Genomic DNA, 24652 nt, shown 5'->3' on the forward strand with positions numbered 1-24652 from the left:
TAACTCAATTCTAAAAGTGAAACAGTGTGCTTGATGTTCCTGCTTGTAACACAGATGGTTTTCTTTTGAGACATACATGTGTTTCTTCAACTGAGATGAATAGGCCTCTTTTTGCCCAACACAGGCTATCTCCACCTTGAAACCCCTAAGTTGCAGGAAATACTCCTCCAAAACTACCTCCATTTTAGGAGGGAAACAGTGTGCAAGGTAGTCGTGCTTCCAACACCGATGGTCAATTTTTGAGATACATGTGTTACTTCACCCTAGCTGCATATGACTATTTCGAATAAAGTGAGCCATTCAGCACCTTGCTGGAAATATTCCTTTCATACACTGACTCAATTCTCAAAAGAAAGCAATGTCCTAAATGCTACTTCTTCTAACACACATGGTTTCCTTTCCAGACATATTTGTGCTTCATCAACTCAGCAGTACAGGCCTGTTGGTTGCAAGGAAAGCCTATCTGCCTATCTACACCTTGGGAAAACCCACTTCTCTGGAAGTACTCCCTTCAAAAACTAACTCAGTTGTCACAGGGAAGCAACGTGATAGATTCCCCTGCTTCTAACACAGAAGGTATTCTTTGGAGAGAGACTTGTGTTTATTCAACTCAGCTGAATAGGCCTATTTGTAGCCAACAGAGCCAACCTCCACCTTGAATATATCAATTCCAGGAAGTAATCCCTTCAAAAACGAACTCGATTTTCACAGGGAAATAATGCGCTAGATGTTGCAGCATTTACTATAGATGGTGCTCTTCGGAGAGATGCATGTGTTTCCTCAACTTAGCTGAACAAGCCTGTTGGCAACAAAGTGAGTCTTTCTCCTCCTGGAAATTTCTGATTTGCATGAAGTAGTACTTTCAGAAACTACCCCAATTCTCATAGGGAAACAATGTGCTAGATGCTGCAGATTCTAACACACACGATTTCTTGGAATATGGACATATGTTTCTTCAAGTCAGCTGAATAGGCCAATTTCGAGCAAATGGAACCTATGTCCACCTGCAAACAGGTAAAGAGCAGGAAGAAGTCCTTTCAAAGACAAACTCAATTCTCCCTGGGAAATAGTGTGCTAGATGCTCTGGCTTCTAACACAGATGGTTTCCCTTTAGCAAGGAATGTGTTTCGTCAACTCAGCTGAATAGGCCTTTTTGAATCACATGCACATTAATCCACGTTGAGAACTATGATTTGCAGGAGGAATTCCTTCCAAAACCAGCTCAATTCTCCCTGGCAGGCAGTGTGCTCCATGCTACTCCTTCTAACAAATATGCGTTTGTGTCTAGAGATATGTGTTTCTTTCATTGAACTCAATAAGAAAACTTGAAATGAAAAGAGTGTATCACCAAGTTGAAACACCTACGTTGCAGGAAGTATTCCTTTCAAAAACTCATTCGGGTTTCACAGAGAAGCAAGGTGTTAGATACCCCTTCTTCTTACACAGAAGGTGTTCTTTGCAGAGAAACATGTGTTTCTTCAGTACAGCTGAATAGGCCAATTTGAAGCACAAAGAGCCTATCAACACCTTGAAACACCTACGTGGCAGAAAATATTCCTTTCAAAAACTACCTCATTTCTCACAAGGAAACCATGGGTTCAGAGCCCCTGCTTCTCTCAAAAATTGGTTTCTTTGGAGAGATACAGGTGTTTCATCCTCTCAGCTGAATAGGCCTATTTGGAACAAAGAGAGCCTATCTCCACGTTGAAAATCATCATTTGCAGGAAGGATTCCATTAAACACTAACTCAACTGTAACATGGAAACAATTTGCTAGGTGGTGCTGCTGCTGAAACCGTTGGATTTTGTCAGCAGACACCTGTGTTTCTACAACTCATCTGAATAGACTATTTGGAAACGATGAGCCTGTCTCCTCCTTGAAAATTCTGATTTGAAGGTACTTTTCCTTTCAAAAACAAACTCAGTTCTCACAGAGAACCAATTTGCCAAGTGCTGTAGCTTCTAAGATGGTTTTCTGTGGAGAGATTCATGTGTTTCTGGAACTCAGCAAAACAGGCCTATTAGGAGCATCAGAGCCTATCTCCACCTAGAAACATACAAGGTGCAGGAAGTATTCCATTCAGAGCTAATTCAATACTCTCCAGGAAACAATGTGCCACATGCTCCTCCTTCTAACCCAGATGATTTTCTTTAAGGAGATACATGTGTTTCTTCACCTTAGCTGAACAGGCCCAATAAAATAATGAGCCTTCTCCACATGAAAGACTATTACTTGCAGGAAGTATTCCTCTCAAAAACTAAGTTCTCAAAGGCAAACAAAGTGCTAGCGCTCCATCTTCTAACACACATGGTTTTCTTTGGAGAGATACGTGTGTTTCTTTACTTTAGCGGAATAGGCCTGTTTGGAAGAAAATGAGCCTTTGTGCACCTTGAAACATCTAAATTGCAGGAAGTATTCCTGTAAAAACAAACCCAATTCTCCCAAGGAAACAATGTGCTGGATGCTCTGCCTCGAACACTTATGGTTTTCTTCCAGGGACACATGTGGTTTATCACCTCAGCTGAATAGTCCCATTTGAAACAGAATGCACCTTCCTCTACGTATATAACTATGATGAGTAGGAGTTCCTCAATTAAATATTGACTCAATTCTCACAGCTGAATAGGCCTACGTGAAACAAAGAAAACCCATCTCCACATTGAAAAACACAAGTACCAGGAAGCATTCCTTGAAAACCTAACTCAATTCTACCAGGGAACCAAGGTGCTAGATGTTCCTGCTTGTAACAAGATGGTTTCCTTTCGGGAGATACATGTGTTTCTTCAACTAGGTGAAAAAGGCCTATTAGGAGTATGAGAGCCTATCTTCACCCAGAAACGTCTAAGTTGCAGGAAGTATTCCCTTCAAAACCTTAGTCAATTCTCATAGGAATACATGTGCTACATGCTACTGCTTCAAGCACAGATGGTTTTCTTTAGAGTGATACATGTGTTTTGTCTCCTTAGCAGAAGAGGCATGTTTGGAATGAAATGAGCCTTTCTCCACCTTGAAATCTATGATTTGGAGGAAGTATTCCTTTCCAAAACTAATTCAGTTTTCACAGGGAAGTAATGTGTTAGATACCCCTGCTTCTAACACAGAAGGTGGTCTTTGGAGAGAACCCTGTGTTTCTTCAGTATAGATGAATATTCCAATTGGAAGTCAAAAGAGCCTATCAGCACCTGGAAACACCTAATTGGCAGGAACTATTCCATTGAAATCTAACTCCATTCTCACAGCGAAGCCATGTGCTAGATACCACTGCTTCTAACACAAGTGTGTTTCTTTTGAGAGATACAGGTGTTTCATCAAGACAGCCGAATAGGCCAATTTGGTATAAAATGAGCCTAAGTCCACCTTGAAAATTCTGATTTGCAGGAAGTATTCCTTTCCAAGACTAGCTCAGTTCTCATAGGGAAACAATGTGGGACATGCTCTTCTTTCTAACACAGATGTTCTCTCTTGATAAATACATGTGTTTCTTAAGTTTAGTTGAATAGGCCTATTTGGAACAAAAGGAGCCTTTGTCCACCTTGAAAATTGGATTGGCAGGAAGTGCTTCTTCTCCAAACACACAAAAATCTCACTGGGAAACAATGTGTTAGATGCTCTGCTCTAACACAGATGGTTTTCCTCCATAGACAGATGACTTTCATCAACTCAGCTGAATAGGCCCATTTGAAACAGAATGACCATTCCTCTGCCTAGATAACTTTGATTATCAGGAATTCTCCCCTTTCAAAACTATCTCATTTCTCACTGGGAAACAATGTGGGTAGATGCGACTGCTTTTACCACCCATGGGTTTCTTTCGAGACATATATGTATTTTTTTCTCTTATGTGAGTATGCCTCTTGGAAGCAAAAGGAGCCTATCACCACCTTGGGAAACCTATTTGCAGGAAGTATTCCATTCAAAAGCGAACTCAATTCCCACAGAGAAACATTGTGCTAGTTGCTTCTAAGTTACGTGGTTTTCTTTGGAGAGTTTCATGTGTTTCTTCCATTCAGTGGAATAGGCCCATTAGGATCATCAGAGTCTATCTCCACCTAGAAAATCTAAGTGGCAGGAAGTAGTCCTTTCAAAAAGTAATTCAATTCTCAAAAGGAAATAATATGCTTGGTGCTCCTGCTTCTAACACAGCAGCAGCTATGTATCTCTTTAGAGAGATACATGTCTTTCTTCAACATAGCTGAAGGGACATATTGGGAACCAAATCAGCCTTTCTCCACCTTGAAAACTATGACTTGCAGGAAATATTCCTTGCAAACCCGAACTCAATTTCCACAGGGAAGCAATGTGTTCGATGCTTCTAACACAGAAGGTGTTCTTGGGCGAGAAACCTGTGTCTCTTCAGTAAAGCTGTATAGGCCAAATTGAAGTAAAAAGAGCCTATCTCCACTTTGAAACAGCCAAGTTGTGGGATGCATTTCTTGAAAAACTAACTCAATTCTAAAAGTGAAACAGTGTGCTTGATGTTCCTGCTTGTAACACAGATGGTTTTCTTTTGAGACATACATGTGTTTCTTCAACTGAGATGAATAGGCCTCTTTTTGCCCAACACAGGCTATCTCCACCTTGAAACCCCTAAGTTGCAGGAAATACTCCTCCAAAACTACCTCCATTTTAGGAGGGAAACAGTGTGCAAGGTAGTCGTGCTTCCAACACCGATGGTCAATTTTTGAGATACATGTGTTACTTCACCCTAGCTGCATATGACTATTTCGAATAAAGTGAGCCATTCAGCACCTTGCTGGAAATATTCCTTTCATACACTGACTCAATTCTCAAAAGAAAGCAATGTCCTAAATGCTACTTCTTCTAACACACATGGTTTCCTTTCCAGACATATTTGTGCTTCATCAACTCAGCAGTACAGGCCTGTTGGTTGCAAGGAAAGCCTATCTGCCTATCTACACCTTGGGAAAACCCACTTCTCTGGAAGTACTCCCTTCAAAAACTAACTCAGTTGTCACAGGGAAGCAACGTGATAGATTCCCCTGCTTCTAACACAGAAGGTATTCTTTGGAGAGAGACTTGTGTTTATTCAACTCAGCTGAATAGGCCTATTTGTAGCCAACAGAGCCAACCTCCACCTTGAATATATCAATTCCAGGAAGTAATCCCTTCAAAAACGAACTCGATTTTCACAGGGAAATAATGCGCTAGATGTTGCAGCATTTACTATAGATGGTGCTCTTCGGAGAGATGCATGTGTTTCCTCAACTTAGCTGAACAAGCCTGTTGGCAACAAAGTGAGTCTTTCTCCTCCGGGAAATTTCTGATTTGCATGAAGTAGTACTTTCAGAAACTACCCCAATTCTCATAGGGAAACAATGTGCTAGATGCTGCAGATTCTAACACACACGATTTCTTGGAATATGGACATATGTTTCTTCAAGTCAGCTGAATAGGCCAATTTCGAGCAAATGGAACCTATGTCCACCTGCAAACAGGTAAAGAGCAGGAAGAAGTCCTTTCAAAGACAAACTCAATTCTCACTGGGAAATAGTGTGCTAGATGCTCTGGCTTCTAACACAGATGGTTTCCCTTTAGCAAGGAATGTGTTTCGTCAACTCAGCTGAATAGGCCTTTTTGAATCACATGCACATTAATCCACGTTGAGAACTATGATTTGCAGGAGGAATTCCTTCCAAAACCAGCTCAATTCTCCCTGGCAGGCAGTGTGCTCCATGCTACTCCTTCTAACAAATATGCGTTTGTGTCTAGAGATATGTGTTTCTTTCATTGAACTCAATAAGAAAACTTGAAATGAAAAGAGTGTATCACCAAGTTGAAACACCTACGTTGCAGGAAGTATTCCTTTCAAAAACTCATTCGGGTTTCACAGAGAAGCAAGGTGTTAGATACCCCTTCTTCTTACACAGAAGGTGTTCTTTGCAGAGAAACATGTGTTTCTTCAGTACAGCTGAGTAGGCCAATTTGAAGCACAAAGAGCCTATCAACACCTTGAAACACCTACGTGGCAGAAAATATTCCTTTCAAAAACTACCTCATTTCTCACAAGGAAACCATGGGTTCAGAGCCCCTGCTTCTCTCAAAAATTGGTTTCTTTGGAGAGATACAGGTGTTTCATCCTCTCAGCTGAATAGGCCTATTTGGAACAAAGAGAGCCTATCTCCACGTTGAAAATCATCATTTGCAGGAAGGATTCCATTAAACACTAACTCAACTGTAACATGGAAACAATTTGCTAGGTGGTGCTGCTGCTGAAACCGTTGGATTTTGTCAGCAGACACCTGTGTTTCTACAACTCATCTGAATAGACTATTTGGAAACGATGAGCCTGTCTCCTCCTTGAAAATTCTGATTTGAAGGTACTTTTCCTTTCAAAAACAAACTCAGTTCTCACAGAGAACCAATTTGCCAAGTGCTGTAGCTTCTAAGATGGTTTTCTGTGGAGAGATTCATGTGTTTCTGGAACTCAGCAAAACAGGCCTATTAGGAGCATCAGAGCCTATCTCCACCTAGAAACATACAAGGTGCAGGAAGTATTCCATTCAGAGCTAATTCAATACTCTCCAGGAATCAATGTGCCACATGCTCCTCCTTCTAACCCAGATGATTTTCTTTAAGGAGATACATGTGTTTCTTCACCTTAGCTGAACAGGCCCAATAAAATAATGAGCCTTCTCCACATGAAAGACTATTACTTGCAGGAAGTATTCCTCTCAAAAACTAAGTTCTCAAAGGCAAACAAAGTGCTAGCGCTCCATCTTCTAACACACATGGTTTTCTTTGGAGAGATACGTGTGTTTCTTTACTTTAGCGGAATAGGCCTGTTTGGAAGAAAATGAGCCTTTGTGCACCTTGAAACATCTAAATTGCAGGAAGTATTCCTGTAAAAACAAACCCAATTCTCCCAAGGAAACAATGTGCTGGATGCTCTGCCTCGAACACTTATGGTTTTCTTCCAGGGACACATGTGGTTTATCACCTCAGCTGAATAGTCCCATTTGAAACAGAATGCACCTTCCTCTACGTATATAACTATGATGAGTAGGAGTTCCTCAATTAAATATTGACTCAATTCTCACAGCTGAATAGGCCTACGTGAAACAAAGAAAACCCATCTCCACATTGAAAAACACAAGTACCAGGAAGCATTCCTTGAAACCTAACTCAATTCTACCAGGGAACCAAGGTGCTAGATGTTCCTGCTTGTAACAAGATGGTTTCCTTTCGGGAGATACATGTGTTTCTTCAACTAGGTGAAAAAGGCCTATTAGGAGTATGAGAGCCTATCTTCACCTAGAAACGTCTAAGTTGCAGGAAGTATTCCCTTCAAAACCTTAGTCAATTCTCATAGGAATACATGTGCTACATGCTACTGCTTCAAGCACAGATGGTTTTCTTTAGAGTGATACATGTGTTTTGTCTCCTTAGCAGAAGAGGCATGTTTGGAATGAAATGAGCCTTTCTCCACCTTGAAATCTATGATTTGGAGGAAGTATTCCTTTCCAAAACTAATTCAGTTTTCACAGGGAAGTAATGTGTTAGATACCCCTGCTTCTAACACAGAAGGTGGTCTTTGGAGAGAACCCTGTGTTTCTTCAGTATAGATGAATATTCCAATTGGAAGTCAAAAGAGCCTATCAGCACCTGGAAACACCTAATTGGCAGGAACTATTCCATTGAAATCTAACTCCATTCTCACAGCGAAGCCATGTGCTAGATACCACTGCTTCTAACACAAGTGTGTTTCTTTTGAGAGATACAGGTGTTTCATCAAGACAGCCGAATAGGCCAATTTGGTATAAAATGAGCCTAAGTCCACCTTGAAAATTCTGATTTGCAGGAAGTATTCCTTTCCAAGACTAGCTCAGTTCTCATAGGGAAACAATGTGGGACATGCTCTTCTTTCTAACACAGATGTTCTCTCTTGATAAATACATGTGTTTCTTAAGTTTAGTTGAATAGGCCTATTTGGAACAAAAGGAGCCTTTGTCCACCTTGAAAATTGGATTGGCAGGAAGTGCTCCTTCTCCAAACACACAAAAATCTCACTGGGAAACAATGTGTTAGATGCTCTGCTCTAACACAGATGGTTTTCCTCCATAGACAGATGACTTTCATCAACTCAGCTGAATAGGCCCATTTGAAACAGAATGACCATTCCTCTGCCTAGATAACTTTGATTATCAGGAATTCTCCCCTTTCAAAACTATCTCATTTCTCACTGGGAAACAATGTGGGTAGATGCGACTGCTTTTACCACCCATGGGTTTCTTTCGAGACATATATGTATTTTTTTCTCTTATGTGAGTATGCCTCTTGGAAGCAAAAGGAGCCTATCACCACCTTGGGAAACCTATTTGCAGGAAGTATTCCATTCAAAAGCGAACTCAATTCCCACAGAGAAACATTGTGCTAGTTGCTTCTAAGTTACGTGGTTTTCTTTGGAGAGTTTCATGTGTTTCTTCCATTCAGTGGAATAGGCCCATTAGGATCATCAGAGTCTATCTCCACCTAGAAAATCTAAGTGGCAGGAAGTAGTCCTTTCAAAAAGTAATTCAATTCTCAAAAGGAAATAATATGCTTGGTGCTCCTGCTTCTAACACAGCAGCAGCTATGTATCTCTTTAGAGAGATACATGTCTTTCTTCAACATAGCTGAAGGGACATATTGGGAACCAAATCAGCCTTTCTCCACCTTGAAAACTATGACTTGCAGGAAATATTCCTTGCAAACCCGAACTCAATTTCCACAGGGAAGCAATGTGTTCGATGCTTCTAACACAGAAGGTGTTCTTGGGCGAGAAACCTGTGTCTCTTCAGTAAAGCTGTATAGGCCAAATTGAAGTAAAAAGAGCCTATCTCCACTTTGAAACAGCCAAGTTGTGGGATGCATTTCTTGAAAAACTAACTCAATTCTAAAAGTGAAACAGTGTGCTTGATGTTCCTGCTTGTAACACAGATGGTTTTCTTTTGAGACATACATGTGTTTCTTCAACTGAGATGAATAGGCCTCTTTTTGCCCAACACAGGCTATCTCCACCTTGAAACCCCTAAGTTGCAGGAAATACTCCTCCAAAACTACCTCCATTTTAGGAGGGAAACAGTGTGCAAGGTAGTCGTGCTTCCAACACCGATGGTCAATTTTTGAGATACATGTGTTACTTCACCCTAGCTGCATATGACTATTTCGAATAAAGTGAGCCATTCAGCACCTTGCTGGAAATATTCCTTTCATACACTGACTCAATTCTCAAAAGAAAGCAATGTCCTAAATGCTACTTCTTCTAACACACATGGTTTCCTTTCCAGACATATTTGTGCTTCATCAACTCAGCAGTACAGGCCTGTTGGTTGCAAGGAAAGCCTATCTGCCTATCTACACCTTGGGAAAACCCACTTCTCTGGAAGTACTCCCTTCAAAAACTAACTCAGTTGTCACAGGGAAGCAACGTGATAGATTCCCCTGCTTCTAACACAGAAGGTATTCTTTGGAGAGAGACTTGTGTTTATTCAACTCAGCTGAATAGGCCTATTTGTAGCCAACAGAGCCAACCTCCACCTTGAATATATCAATTCCAGGAAGTAATCCCTTCAAAAACGAACTCGATTTTCACAGGGAAATAATGCGCTAGATGTTGCAGCATTTACTATAGATGGTGCTCTTCGGAGAGATGCATGTGTTTCCTCAACTTAGCTGAACAAGCCTGTTGGCAACAAAGTGAGTCTTTCTCCTCCTGGAAATTTCTGATTTGCATGAAGTAGTACTTTCAGAAACTACCCCAATTCTCATAGGGAAACAATGTGCTAGATGCTGCAGATTCTAACACACACGATTTCTTGGAATATGGACATATGTTTCTTCAAGTCAGCTGAATAGGCCAATTTCGAGCAAATGGAACCTATGTCCACCTGCAAACAGGTAAAGAGCAGGAAGAAGTCCTTTCAAAGACAAACTCAATTCTCCCTGGGAAATAGTGTGCTAGATGCTCTGGCTTCTAACACAGATGGTTTCCCTTTAGCAAGGAATGTGTTTCGTCAACTCAGCTGAATAGGCCTTTTTGAATCACATGCACATTAATCCACGTTGAGAACTATGATTTGCAGGAGGAATTCCTTCCAAAACCAGCTCAATTCTCCCTGGCAGGCAGTGTGCTCCATGCTACTCCTTCTAACAAATATGCGTTTGTGTCTAGAGATATGTGTTTCTTTCATTGAACTCAATAAGAAAACTTGAAATGAAAAGAGTGTATCACCAAGTTGAAACACCTACGTTGCAGGAAGTATTCCTTTCAAAAACTCATTCGGGTTTCACAGAGAAGCAAGGTGTTAGATACCCCTTCTTCTTACACAGAAGGTGTTCTTTGCAGAGAAACATGTGTTTCTTCAGTACAGCTGAATAGGCCAATTTGAAGCACAAAGAGCCTATCAACACCTTGAAACACCTACGTGGCAGAAAATATTCCTTTCAAAAACTACCTCATTTCTCACAAGGAAACCATGGGTTCAGAGCCCCTGCTTCTCTCAAAAATTGGTTTCTTTGGAGAGATACAGGTGTTTCATCCTCTCAGCTGAATAGGCCTATTTGGAACAAAGAGAGCCTATCTCCACGTTGAAAATCATCATTTGCAGGAAGGATTCCATTAAACACTAACTCAACTGTAACATGGAAACAATTTGCTAGGTGGTGCTGCTGCTGAAACCGTTGGATTTTGTCAGCAGACACCTGTGTTTCTACAACTCATCTGAATAGACTATTTGGAAACGATGAGCCTGTCTCCTCCTTGAAAATTCTGATTTGAAGGTACTTTTCCTTTCAAAAACAAACTCAGTTCTCACAGAGAACCAATTTGCCAAGTGCTGTAGCTTCTAAGATGGTTTTCTGTGGAGAGATTCATGTGTTTCTGGAACTCAGCAAAACAGGCCTATTAGGAGCATCAGAGCCTATCTCCACCTAGAAACATACAAGGTGCAGGAAGTATTCCATTCAGAGCTAATTCAATACTCTCCAGGAAACAATGTGCCACATGCTCCTCCTTCTAACCCAGATGATTTTCTTTAAGGAGATACATGTGTTTCTTCACCTTAGCTGAACAGGCCCAATAAAATAATGAGCCTTCTCCACATGAAAGACTATTACTTGCAGGAAGTATTCCTCTCAAAAACTAAGTTCTCAAAGGCAAACAAAGTGCTAGCGCTCCATCTTCTAACACACATGGTTTTCTTTGGAGAGATACGTGTGTTTCTTTACTTTAGCGGAATAGGCCTGTTTGGAAGAAAATGAGCCTTTGTGCACCTTGAAACATCTAAATTGCAGGAAGTATTCCTGTAAAAACAAACCCAATTCTCCCAAGGAAACAATGTGCTGGATGCTCTGCCTCGAACACTTATGGTTTTCTTCCAGGGACACATGTGGTTTATCACCTCAGCTGAATAGTCCCATTTGAAACAGAATGCACCTTCCTCTACGTATATAACTATGATGAGTAGGAGTTCCTCAATTAAATATTGACTCAATTCTCACAGCTGAATAGGCCTACGTGAAACAAAGAAAACCCATCTCCACATTGAAAAACACAAGTACCAGGAAGCATTCCTTGAAAACCTAACTCAATTCTACCAGGGAACCAAGGTGCTAGATGTTCCTGCTTGTAACAAGATGGTTTCCTTTCGGGAGATACATGTGTTTCTTCAACTAGGTGAAAAAGGCCTATTAGGAGTATGAGAGCCTATCTTCACCCAGAAACGTCTAAGTTGCAGGAAGTATTCCCTTCAAAACCTTAGTCAATTCTCATAGGAATACATGTGCTACATGCTACTGCTTCAAGCACAGATGGTTTTCTTTAGAGTGATACATGTGTTTTGTCTCCTTAGCAGAAGAGGCATGTTTGGAATGAAATGAGCCTTTCTCCACCTTGAAATCTATGATTTGGAGGAAGTATTCCTTTCCAAAACTAATTCAGTTTTCACAGGGAAGTAATGTGTTAGATACCCCTGCTTCTAACACAGAAGGTGGTCTTTGGAGAGAACCCTGTGTTTCTTCAGTATAGATGAATATTCCAATTGGAAGTCAAAAGAGCCTATCAGCACCTGGAAACACCTAATTGGCAGGAACTATTCCATTGAAATCTAACTCCATTCTCACAGCGAAGCCATGTGCTAGATACCACTGCTTCTAACACAAGTGTGTTTCTTTTGAGAGATACAGGTGTTTCATCAAGACAGCCGAATAGGCCAATTTGGTATAAAATGAGCCTAAGTCCACCTTGAAAATTCTGATTTGCAGGAAGTATTCCTTTCCAAGACTAGCTCAGTTCTCATAGGGAAACAATGTGGGACATGCTCTTCTTTCTAACACAGATGTTCTCTCTTGATAAATACATGTGTTTCTTAAGTTTAGTTGAATAGGCCTATTTGGAACAAAAGGAGCCTTTGTCCACCTTGAAAATTGGATTGGCAGGAAGTGCTTCTTCTCCAAACACACAAAAATCTCACTGGGAAACAATGTGTTAGATGCTCTGCTCTAACACAGATGGTTTTCCTCCATAGACAGATGACTTTCATCAACTCAGCTGAATAGGCCCATTTGAAACAGAATGACCATTCCTCTGCCTAGATAACTTTGATTATCAGGAATTCTCCCCTTTCAAAACTATCTCATTTCTCACTGGGAAACAATGTGGGTAGATGCGACTGCTTTTACCACCCATGGGTTTCTTTCGAGACATATATGTATTTTTTTCTCTTATGTGAGTATGCCTCTTGGAAGCAAAAGGAGCCTATCACCACCTTGGGAAACCTATTTGCAGGAAGTATTCCATTCAAAAGCGAACTCAATTCCCACAGAGAAACATTGTGCTAGTTGCTTCTAAGTTACGTGGTTTTCTTTGGAGAGTTTCATGTGTTTCTTCCATTCAGTGGAATAGGCCCATTAGGATCATCAGAGTCTATCTCCACCTAGAAAATCTAAGTGGCAGGAAGTAGTCCTTTCAAAAAGTAATTCAATTCTCAAAAGGAAATAATATGCTTGGTGCTCCTGCTTCTAACACAGCAGCAGCTATGTATCTCTTTAGAGAGATACATGTCTTTCTTCAACATAGCTGAAGGGACATATTGGGAACCAAATCAGCCTTTCTCCACCTTGAAAACTATGACTTGCAGGAAATATTCCTTGCAAACCCGAACTCAATTTCCACAGGGAAGCAATGTGTTCGATGCTTCTAACACAGAAGGTGTTCTTGGGCGAGAAACCTGTGTCTCTTCAGTAAAGCTGTATAGGCCAAATTGAAGTAAAAAGAGCCTATCTCCACTTTGAAACAGCCAAGTTGTGGGATGCATTTCTTGAAAAACTAACTCAATTCTAAAAGTGAAACAGTGTGCTTGATGTTCCTGCTTGTAACACAGATGGTTTTCTTTTGAGACATACATGTGTTTCTTCAACTGAGATGAATAGGCCTCTTTTTGCCCAACACAGGCTATCTCCACCTTGAAACCCCTAAGTTGCAGGAAATACTCCTCCAAAACTACCTCCATTTTAGGAGGGAAACAGTGTGCAAGGTAGTCGTGCTTCCAACACCGATGGTCAATTTTTGAGATACATGTGTTACTTCACCCTAGCTGCATATGACTATTTCGAATAAAGTGAGCCATTCAGCACCTTGCTGGAAATATTCCTTTCATACACTGACTCAATTCTCAAAAGAAAGCAATGTCCTAAATGCTACTTCTTCTAACACACATGGTTTCCTTTCCAGACATATTTGTGCTTCATCAACTCAGCAGTACAGGCCTGTTGGTTGCAAGGAAAGCCTATCTGCCTATCTACACCTTGGGAAAACCCACTTCTCTGGAAGTACTCCCTTCAAAAACTAACTCAGTTGTCACAGGGAAGCAACGTGATAGATTCCCCTGCTTCTAACACAGAAGGTATTCTTTGGAGAGAGACTTGTGTTTATTCAACTCAGCTGAATAGGCCTATTTGTAGCCAACAGAGCCAACCTCCACCTTGAATATATCAATTCCAGGAAGTAATCCCTTCAAAAACGAACTCGATTTTCACAGGGAAATAATGCGCTAGATGTTGCAGCATTTACTATAGATGGTGCTCTTCGGAGAGATGCATGTGTTTCCTCAACTTAGCTGAACAAGCCTGTTGGCAACAAAGTGAGTCTTTCTCCTCCGGGAAATTTCTGATTTGCATGAAGTAGTACTTTCAGAAACTACCCCAATTCTCATAGGGAAACAATGTGCTAGATGCTGCAGATTCTAACACACACGATTTCTTGGAATATGGACATATGTTTCTTCAAGTCAGCTGAATAGGCCAATTTCGAGCAAATGGAACCTATGTCCACCTGCAAACAGGTAAAGAGCAGGAAGAAGTCCTTTCAAAGACAAACTCAATTCTCACTGGGAAATAGTGTGCTAGATGCTCTGGCTTCTAACACAGATGGTTTCCCTTTAGCAAGGAATGTGTTTCGTCAACTCAGCTGAATAGGCCTTTTTGAATCACATGCACATTAATCCACGTTGAGAACTATGATTTGCAGGAGGAATTCCTTCCAAAACCAGCTCAATTCTCCCTGGCAGGCAGTGTGCTCCATGCTACTCCTTCTAACAAATATGCGTTTGTGTCTAGAGATATGTGTTTCTTTCATTGAACTCAATAAGAAAACTTGAAATGAAAAGAGTGTATCACCAAGTTGAAACACCTACGTTGCAGGAAGTATTCCTTTCAAAAACTCATTCGGGTTTCACAGAGAAGCAAGGTGTTAGATACCCCTTCTTCTTACACAGAAGGTGTTCTTTGCAGAGAAACATGTGTTTCTTCAGTACAGCTGAGTAGGCCAATTTGAAGCACAAAGAGCCTATCAACACCTTGAAACACCTACGTGGCAGAAAATATTCCTTTCAAAAACTACCTCATTTCTCACAAGGAAACCATGGGTTCAGAGCCCCTGCTTCTCTCAAAAATTGGTTTCTTTGGAGAGATACAGGTGTTTCATCCTCTCAGCTGAATAGGCCTATTTGGAACAAAGAGAGCCTATCTCCACGTTGAAAATCATCATTTGCAGGAAGGATTCCATTAAACACTAACTCAACTGTAACATGGAAACAATTTGCTAGGTGGTGCTGCTGCTGAAACCGTTGGATTTTGTCAGCAGACACCTGTGTTTCTACAACTCATCTGAATAGACTATTTGGAAACGATGAGCCTGTCTCCTCCTTGAAAATTCTGATTTGAAGGTACTTTTCCTTTCAAAAACAAACTCAGTTCTCACAGAGAACCAATTTGCCAAGTGCTGTAGCTTCTAAGATGGTTTTCTGTGGAGAGATTCATGTGTTTCTGGAACTCAGCAAAACAGGCCTATTAGGAGCATCAGAGCCTATCTCCACCTAGAAACATACAAGGTGCAGGAAGTATTCCATTCAGAGCTAATTCAATACTCTCCAGGAAACAATGTGCCACATGCTCCTCCTTCTAACCCAGATGATTTTCTTTAAGGAGATACATGTGTTTCTTCACCTTAGCTGAACAGGCCCAATAAAATAATGAGCCTTCTCCACATGAAAGACTATTACTTGCAGGAAGTATTCCTCTCAAAAACTAAGTTCTCAAAGGCAAACAAAGTGCTAGCGCTCCATCTTCTAACACACATGGTTTTCTTTGGAGAGATACGTGTGTTTCTTTACTTTAGCGGAATAGGCCTGTTTGGAAGAAAATGAGCCTTTGTGCACCTTGAAACATCTAAATTGCAGGAAGTATTCCTGTAAAAACAAACCCAATTCTCCCAAGGAAACAATGTGCTGGATGCTCTGCCTCGAACACTTATGGTTTTCTTCCAGGGACACATGTGGTTTATCACCTCAGCTGAATAGTCCCATTTGAAACAGAATGCACCTTCCTCTACGTATATAACTATGATGAGTAGGAGTTCCTCAATTAAATATTGACTCAATTCTCACAGCTGAATAGGCCTACGTGAAACAAAGAAAACCCATCTCCACATTGAAAAACACAAGTACCAGGAAGCATTCCTTGAAACCTAACTCAATTCTACCAGGGAACCAAGGTGCTAGATGTTCCTGCTTGTAACAAGATGGTTTCCTTTCGGGAGATACATGTGTTTCTTCAACTAGGTGAAAAAGGCCTATCAGGAGTATGAGAGCCTATCTTCACCTAGAAACGTCTAAGTTGCAGGAAGTATTCCCTTCAAAACCTTAGTCAATTCTCATAGGAATACATGTGCTACATGCTACTGCTTCAAGCACAGATGGTTTTCTTTAGAGTGATACATGTGTTTTGTCTCCTTAGCAGAAGAGGCATGTTTGGAATGAAATGAGCCTTTCTCCACCTTGAAATCTATGATTTGGAGGAAGTATTCCTTTCCAAAACTAATTCAGTTTTCACAGGGAAGTAATGTGTTAGATACCCCTGCTTCTAACACAGAAGGTGGTCTTTGGAGAGAACCCTGTGTTTCTTCAGTATAGATGAATATTCCAATTGGAAGTCAAAAGAGCCTATCAGCACCTGGAAACACCTAATTGGCAGGAACTATTCCATTGAAATCTAACTCCATTCTCACAGCGAAGCCATGTGCTAGATACCACTGCTTCTAACACAAGTGTGTTTCTTTTGAGAGATACAGGTGTTTCATCAAGACAGCCGAATAGGCCAATTTGGTATAAAATGAGCCTAAGTCCACCTTGAAAATTCTGATTTGCAGGAAGTATTCCTTTCCAAGACTAGCTCAGTTCTCATAGGGAAACAATGTGGGACATGCTCTTCTTTCTAACACAGATGTTCTCTCTTGATAAATACATGTGTTTCTTAAGTTTAGTTGAATAGGCCTATTTGGAACAAAAGGAGCCTTTGTCCACCTTGAAAATTGGATTGGCAGGAAGTGCTCCTTCTCCAAACACACAAAAATCTCACTGGGAAACAATGTGTTAGATGCTCTGCTCTAACACAGATGGTTTTCCTCCATAGACAGATGACTTTCATCAACTCAGCTGAATAGGCCCATTTGAAACAGAATGACCATTCCTCTGCCTAGATAACTTTGATTATCAGGAATTCTCCCCTTTCAAAACTATCTCATTTCTCACTGGGAAACAATGTGGGTAGATGCGACTGCTTTTACCACCCATGGGTTTCTTTCGAGACATATATGTATTTTTTTCTCTTATGTGAGTATGCCTCTTGGAAGCAAAAGGAGCCTATCACCACCTTGGGAAACCTATTTGCAGGAAGTATTCCATTCAAAAGCGAACTCAATTCCCACAGAGAAACATTGTGCTAGTTGCTTCTAAGTTACGTGGTTTTCTTTGGAGAGTTTCATGTGTTTCTTCCATTCAGTGGAATAGGCCCATTAGGATCATCAGAGTCTATCTCCACCTAGAAAATCTAAGTGGCAGGAAGTAGTCCTTTCAAAAAGTAATTCAATTCTCAAAAGGAAATAATATGCTTGGTGCTCCTGCTTCTAACACAGCAGCAGCTATGTATCTCTTTAGAGAGATACATGTCTTTCTTCAACATAGCTGAAGGGACATATTGGGAACCAAATCAGCCTTTCTCCACCTTGAAAACTATGACTTGCAGGAAATATTCCTTGCAAACCCGAACTCAATTTCCACAGGGAAGCAATGTGTTCGATGCTTCTAACACAGAAGGTGTTCTTGGGCGAGAAACCTGTGTCTCTTCAGTAAAGCTGTATAGGCCAAATTGAAGTAAAAAGAGCCTATCTCCACTTTGAAACAGCCAAGTTGTGGGATGCATTTCTTGAAAAACTAACTCAATTCTAAAAGTGAAACAGTGTGCTTGATGTTCCTGCTTGTAACACAGATGGTTTTCTTTTGAGACATACATGTGTTTCTTCAACTGAGATGAATAGGCCTCTTTTTGCCCAACACAGGCTATCTCCACCTTGAAACCCCTAAGTTGCAGGAAATACTCCTCCAAAACTACCTCCATTTTAGGAGGGAAACAGTGTGCAAGGTAGTCGTGCTTCCAACACCGATGGTCAATTTTTGAGATACATGTGTTACTTCACCCTAGCTGCATATGACTATTTCGAATAAAGTGAGCCATTCAGCACCTTGCTGGAAATATTCCTTTCATACACTGACTCAATTCTCAAAAGAAAGCAATGTCCTAAATGCTACTTCTTCTAACACACATGGTTTCCTTTCCAGACATATTTGTGCTTCATCAACTCAGCAGTACAGGCCTGTTGGTTGCAAGGAAAGCCTATCTGCCTATCTACACCTTGGGAAAACCCACTTCTCTGGAAGTACTCCCTTCAAAAACTAACTCAGTTGTCACAGGGAAGCAACGTGATAGATTCCCCTGCTTCTAACACAGAAGGTATTCTTTGGAGAGAGACTTGTGTTTATTCAACTCAGCTGAATAGGCCTATTTGTAGCCAACAGAGCCAACCTCCACCTTGAATATATCAATTCCAGGAAGTAATCCCTTCAAAAACGAACTCGATTTTCACAGGGAAATAATGCGCTAGATGTTGCAGCATTTACTATAGATGGTGCTCTTCGGAGAGATGCATGTGTTTCCTCAACTTAGCTGAACAAGCCTGTTGGCAACAAAGTGAGTCTTTCTCCTCCTGGAAATTTCTGATTTGCATGAAGTAGTACTTTCAGAAACTACCCCAATTCTCATAGGGAAACAATGTGCTAGATGCTGCAGATTCTAACACACACGATTTCTTGGAATATGGACATATGTTTCTTCAAGTCAGCTGAATAGGCCAATTTCGAGCAAATGGAACCTATGTCCACCTGCAAACAGGTAAAGAGCAGGAAGAAGTCCTTTCAAAGACAAACTCAATTCTCACTGGGAAATAGTGTGCTAGATGCTCTGGCTTCTAACACAGATGGTTTCCCTTTAGCAAGGAATGTGTTTCGTCAACTCAGCTGAATAGGCCTTTTTGAATCACATGCACATTAATCCACGTTGAGAACTATGATTTGCAGGAGGAATTCCTTCCAAAACCAGCTCAATTCTCCCTGGCAGGCAGTGTGCTCCATGCTACTCCTTCTAACAAATATGCGTTTGTGTCTAGAGATATGTGTTTCTTTCATTGAACTCAATAAGAAAACTTGAAATGAAAAGAGTGTATCACCAAGTTGAAACACCTACGTTGCAGGAAGTATTCCTTTCAAAAACTCATTCGGGTTTCACAGAGAAGCAAGGTGTTAGATACCCCTTCTTCTTACACAGAAGGTGTTCTTTGCAGAGAAACATGTGTTTCTTCAGTACAGCTGAATAGGCCAATTTGAAGCACAAAGAGCCTATCAACACCTTGAAACACCTACGTGGCAGAAAATATTCCTTTCAAAAACTACCTCATTTCTCACAAGGAAACCATGGGTTCAGAGCCCCTGCTTCTCTCAAAAATTGGTTTCTTTGGAGAGATACAGGTGTTTCATCCTCTCAGCTGAATAGGCCTATTTGGAACAAAGAGAGCCTATCTCCACGTTGAAAATCATCATTTGCAGGAAGGATTCCATTAAACACTAACTCAACTGTAACATGGAAACAATTTGCTAGGTGGTGCTGCTGCTGAAACCATTGGATTTTGTCAGCAGACACCTGTGTTTCTACAACTCATCTGAATAGACTATTTGGAAACGATGAGCCTGTCTCCTCCTTGAAAATTCTGATTTGAAGGTACTTTTCCTTTCAAAAACAAACTCAGTTCTCACAGAGAACCAATTTGCCAAGTGCTGTAGCTTCTAAGATGGTTTTCTGTGGAGAGATTCTTGTGTTTCTGGAACTCAGCAAAACAGGCCTATTAGGAGCATCAGAGCCTATCTCCACCTAGAAACATACAAGGTGCAGGAAGTATTCCATTCAGAGCTAATTCAATACTCTCCAGGAAACAATGTGCCACATGCTCCTCCTTCTAACCCAGATGATTTTCTTTAAGGAGATACATGTGTTTCTTCACCTTAGCTGAACAGGCCCAATAAAATAATGAGCCTTCTCCACATGAAAGACTATTACTTGCAGGAAGTATTCCTCTCAAAAACTAAGTTCTCAAAGGCAAACAAAGTGCTAGCGCTCCATCTTCTAACACACATGGTTTTCTTTGGAGAGATACGTGTGTTTCTTTACTTTAGCGGAATAGGCCTGTTTGGAAGAAAATGAGCCTTTGTGCACCTTGAAACATCTAAATTGCAGGAAGTATTCCTGTAAAAACAAACCCAATTCTCCCAAGGAAACAATGTGCTGGATGCTCTGCCTCGAACACTTATGGTTTTCTTCCAGGGACACATGTGGTTTATCACCTCAGCTGAATAGTCCCATTTGAAACAGAATGCACCTTCCTCTACGTATATAACTATGATGAGTAGGAGTTCCTCAATTAAATATTGACTCAATTCTCACAGCTGAATAGGCCTACGTGAAACAAAGAAAACCCATCTCCACATTGAAAAACACAAGTACCAGGAAGCATTCCTTGAAACCTAACTCAATTCTACCAGGGAACCAAGGTGCTAGATGTTCCTGCTTGTAACAAGATGGTTTCCTTTCGGGAGATACATGTGTTTCTTCAACTAGGTGAAAAAGGCCTATTAGGAGTATGAGAGCCTATCTTCACCTAGAAACGTCTAAGTTGCAGGAAGTATTCCCTTCAAAACCTTAGTCAATTCTCATAGGAATACATGTGCTACATGCTACTGCTTCAAGCACAGATGGTTTTCTTTAGAGAGATACATGTGTTTTGTCTCCTTAGCAGAAGAGGCATGTTTGGAATGAAATGAGCCTTTCTCCACCTTGAAATCTATGATTTGGAGGAAGTATTCCTTTCCAAAACTAATTCAGTTTTCACAGGGAAGTAATGTGTTAGATACCCCTGCTTCTAACACAGAAGGTGGTCTTTGGAGAGAACCCTGTGTTTCTTCAGTATAGATGAATATTCCAATTGGAAGTCAAAAGAGCCTATCAGCACCTGGAAACACCTAATTGGCAGGAACTATTCCATTGAAATCTAACTCCATTCTCACAGCGAAGCCATGTGCTAGATACCACTGCTTCTAACACAAGTGTGTTTCTTTTGAGAGATACAGGTGTTTCATCAAGACAGCCGAATAGGCCAATTTGGTATAAAATGAGCCTAAGTCCACCTTGAAAATTCTGATTTGCAGGAAGTATTCCTTTCCAAGACTAGCTCAGTTCTCATAGGGAAACAATGTGGGACATGCTCTTCTTTCTAACACAGATGTTCTCTCTTGATAAATACATGTGTTTCTTAAGTTTAGTTGAATAGGCCTATTTGGAACAAAAGGAGCCTTTGTCCACCTTGAAAATTGGATTGGCAGGAAGTGCTCCTTCTCCAAACACACAAAAATCTCACTGGGAAACAATGTGTTAGATGCTCTGCTCTAACACAGATGGTTTTCCTCCATAGACAGATGACTTTCATCAACTCAGCTGAATAGGCCCATTTGAAACAGAATGACCATTCCTCTGCCTAGATAACTTTGATTATCAGGAATTCTCCCCTTTCAAAACTATCTCATTTCTCACTGGGAAACAATGTGGGTAGATGCGACTGCTTTTACCACCCATGGGTTTCTTTCGAGACATATATGTATTTTTTTCTCTTATGTGAGTATGCCTCTTGGAAGCAAAAGGAGCCTATCACCACCTTGGGAAACCTATTTGCAGGAAGTATTCCATTCAAAAGCGAACTCAATTCCCACAGAGAAACATTGTGCTAGTTGCTTCTAAGTTACGTGGTTTTCTTTGGAGAGTTTCATGTGTTTCTTCCATTCAGTGGAATAGGCCCATTAGGATCATCAGAGTCTATCTCCACCTAGAAAATCTAAGTGGCAGGAAGTAGTCCTTTCAAAAAGTAATTCAATTCTCAAAAGGAAATAATATGTTTGGTGCTCCTGCTTCTAACACAGCAGCAGCTATGTATCTCTTTAGAGAGATACATGTCTTTCTTCAACATAGCTGAAGGGACATATTGGGAACCAAATCAGCCTTTCTCCACCTTGAAAACTATGACTTGCAGGAAATATTCCTTGCAAACCCGAACTCAATTTCCACAGGGAAGCAATGTGTTCGATGCTTCTAACACAGAAGGTGTTCTTGGGCGAGAAACCTGTGTCTCTTCAGTAAAGCTGTATAGGCCAAATTGAAGTAAAAAGAGCCTATCTCCACTTTGAAACAGCCAAGTTGTGGGATGCATTTCTTGAAAAACTAACTCAATTCTAAAAGTGAAACAGTGTGCTTGATGTTCCTGCTTGTAACACAGATGGTTTTCTTTTGAGACATACATGTGTTTCTTCAACTGAGATGAATAGGCCTCTTTTTGCCCAACACAGGCTATCTCCACCTTGAAACCCCTAAGTTGCAGGAAATACTCCTCCAAAACTACCTCCATTTTAGGAGGGAAACAGTGTGCAAGGTAGTCGTGCTTCCAACACCGATGGTCAATTTTTGAGATACATGTGTTACTTCACCCTAGCTGCATATGACTATTTCGAATAAAGTGAGCCATTCAGCACCTTGCTGGAAATATTCCTTTCATACACTGACTCAATTCTCAAAAGAAAGCAATGTCCTAAATGCTACTTCTTCTAACACACATGGTTTCCTTTCCAGACATATTTGTGCTTCATCAACTCAGCAGTACAGGCCTGTTGGTTGCAAGGAAAGCCTATCTGCCTATCTACACCTTGGGAAAACCCACTTCTCTGGAAGTACTCCCTTCAAAAACTAACTCAGTTGTCACAGGGAAGCAACGTGATAGATTCCCCTGCTTCTAACACAGAAGGTATTCTTTGGAGAGAGACTTGTGTTTATTCAACTCAGCTGAATAGGCCTATTTGTAGCCAACAGAGCCAACCTCCACCTTGAATATATCAATTCCAGGAAGTAATCCCTTCAAAAACGAACTCGATTTTCACAGGGAAATAATGCGCTAGATGTTGCAGCATTTACTATAGATGGTGCTCTTCGGAGAGATGCATGTGTTTCCTCAACTTAGCTGAACAAGCCTGTTGGCAACAAAGTGAGTCTTTCTCCTCCTGGAAATTTCTGATTTGCATGAAGTAGTACTTTCAGAAACTACCCCAATTCTCATAGGGAAACAATGTGCTAGATGCTGCAGATTCTAACACACACGATTTCTTGGAATATGGACATATGTTTCTTCAAGTCAGCTGAATAGGCCAATTTCGAGCAAATGGAACCTATGTCCACCTGCAAACAGGTAAAGAGCAGGAAGAAGTCCTTTCAAAGACAAACTCAATTCTCACTGGGAAATAGTGTGCTAGATGCTCTGGCTTCTAACACAGATGGTTTCCCTTTAGCAAGGAATGTGTTTCGTCAACTCAGCTGAATAGGCCTTTTTGAATCACATGCACATTAATCCACGTTGAGAACTATGATTTGCAGGAGGAATTCCTTCCAAAACCAGCTCAATTCTCCCTGGCAGGCAGTGTGCTCCATGCTACTCCTTCTAACAAATATGCGTTTGTGTCTAGAGATATGTGTTTCTTTCATTGAACTCAATAAGAAAACTTGAAATGAAAAGAGTGTATCACCAAGTTGAAACACCTACGTTGCAGGAAGTATTCCTTTCAAAAACTCATTCGGGTTTCACAGAGAAGCAAGGTGTTAGATACCCCTTCTTCTTACACAGAAGGTGTTCTTTGCAGAGAAACATGTGTTTCTTCAGTACAGCTGAATAGGCCAATTTGAAGCACAAAGAGCCTATCAACACCTTGAAACACCTACGTGGCAGAAAATATTCCTTTCAAAAACTACCTCATTTCTCACAAGGAAACCATGGGTTCAGAGCCCCTGCTTCTCTCAAAAATTGGTTTCTTTGGAGAGATACAGGTGTTTCATCCTCTCAGCTGAATAGGCCTATTTGGAACAAAGAGAGCCTATCTCCACGTTGAAAATCATCATTTGCAGGAAGGATTCCATTAAACACTAACTCAACTGTAACATGGAAACAATTTGCTAGGTGGTGCTGCTGCTGAAACCGTTGGATTTTGTCAGCAGACACCTGTGTTTCTACAACTCATCTGAATAGACTATTTGGAAACGATGAGCCTGTCTCCTCCTTGAAAATTCTGATTTGAAGGTACTTTTCCTTTCAAAAACAAACTCAGTTCTCACAGAGAACCAATTTGCCAAGTGCTGTAGCTTCTAAGATGGTTTTCTGTGGAGAGATTCATGTGTTTCTGGAACTCAGCAAAACAGGCCTATTAGGAGCATCAGAGCCTATCTCCACCTAGAAACATACAAGGTGCAGGAAGTATTCCATTCAGAGCTAATTCAATACTCTCCAGGAAACAATGTGCCACATGCTCCTCCTTCTAACCCAGATGATTTTCTTTAAGGAGATACATGTGTTTCTTCACCTTAGCTGAACAGGCCCAATAAAATAATGAGCCTTCTCCACATGAAAGACTATTACTTGCAGGAAGTATTCCTCTCAAAAACTAAGTTCTCAAAGGCAAACAAAGTGCTAGCGCTCCATCTTCTAACACACATGGTTTTCTTTGGAGAGATACGTGTGTTTCTTTACTTTAGCGGAATAGGCCTGTTTGGAAGAAAATGAGCCTTTGTGCACCTTGAAACATCTAAATTGCAGGAAGTATTCCTGTAAAAACAAACCCAATTCTCCCAA

Source organism: Castor canadensis, chromosome 1 (genome assembly GCF_047511655.1).
Source record: "Castor canadensis chromosome 1, mCasCan1.hap1v2, whole genome shotgun sequence".
NCBI classification, from domain to species: Eukaryota; Metazoa; Chordata; class Mammalia; order Rodentia; family Castoridae; genus Castor; species Castor canadensis.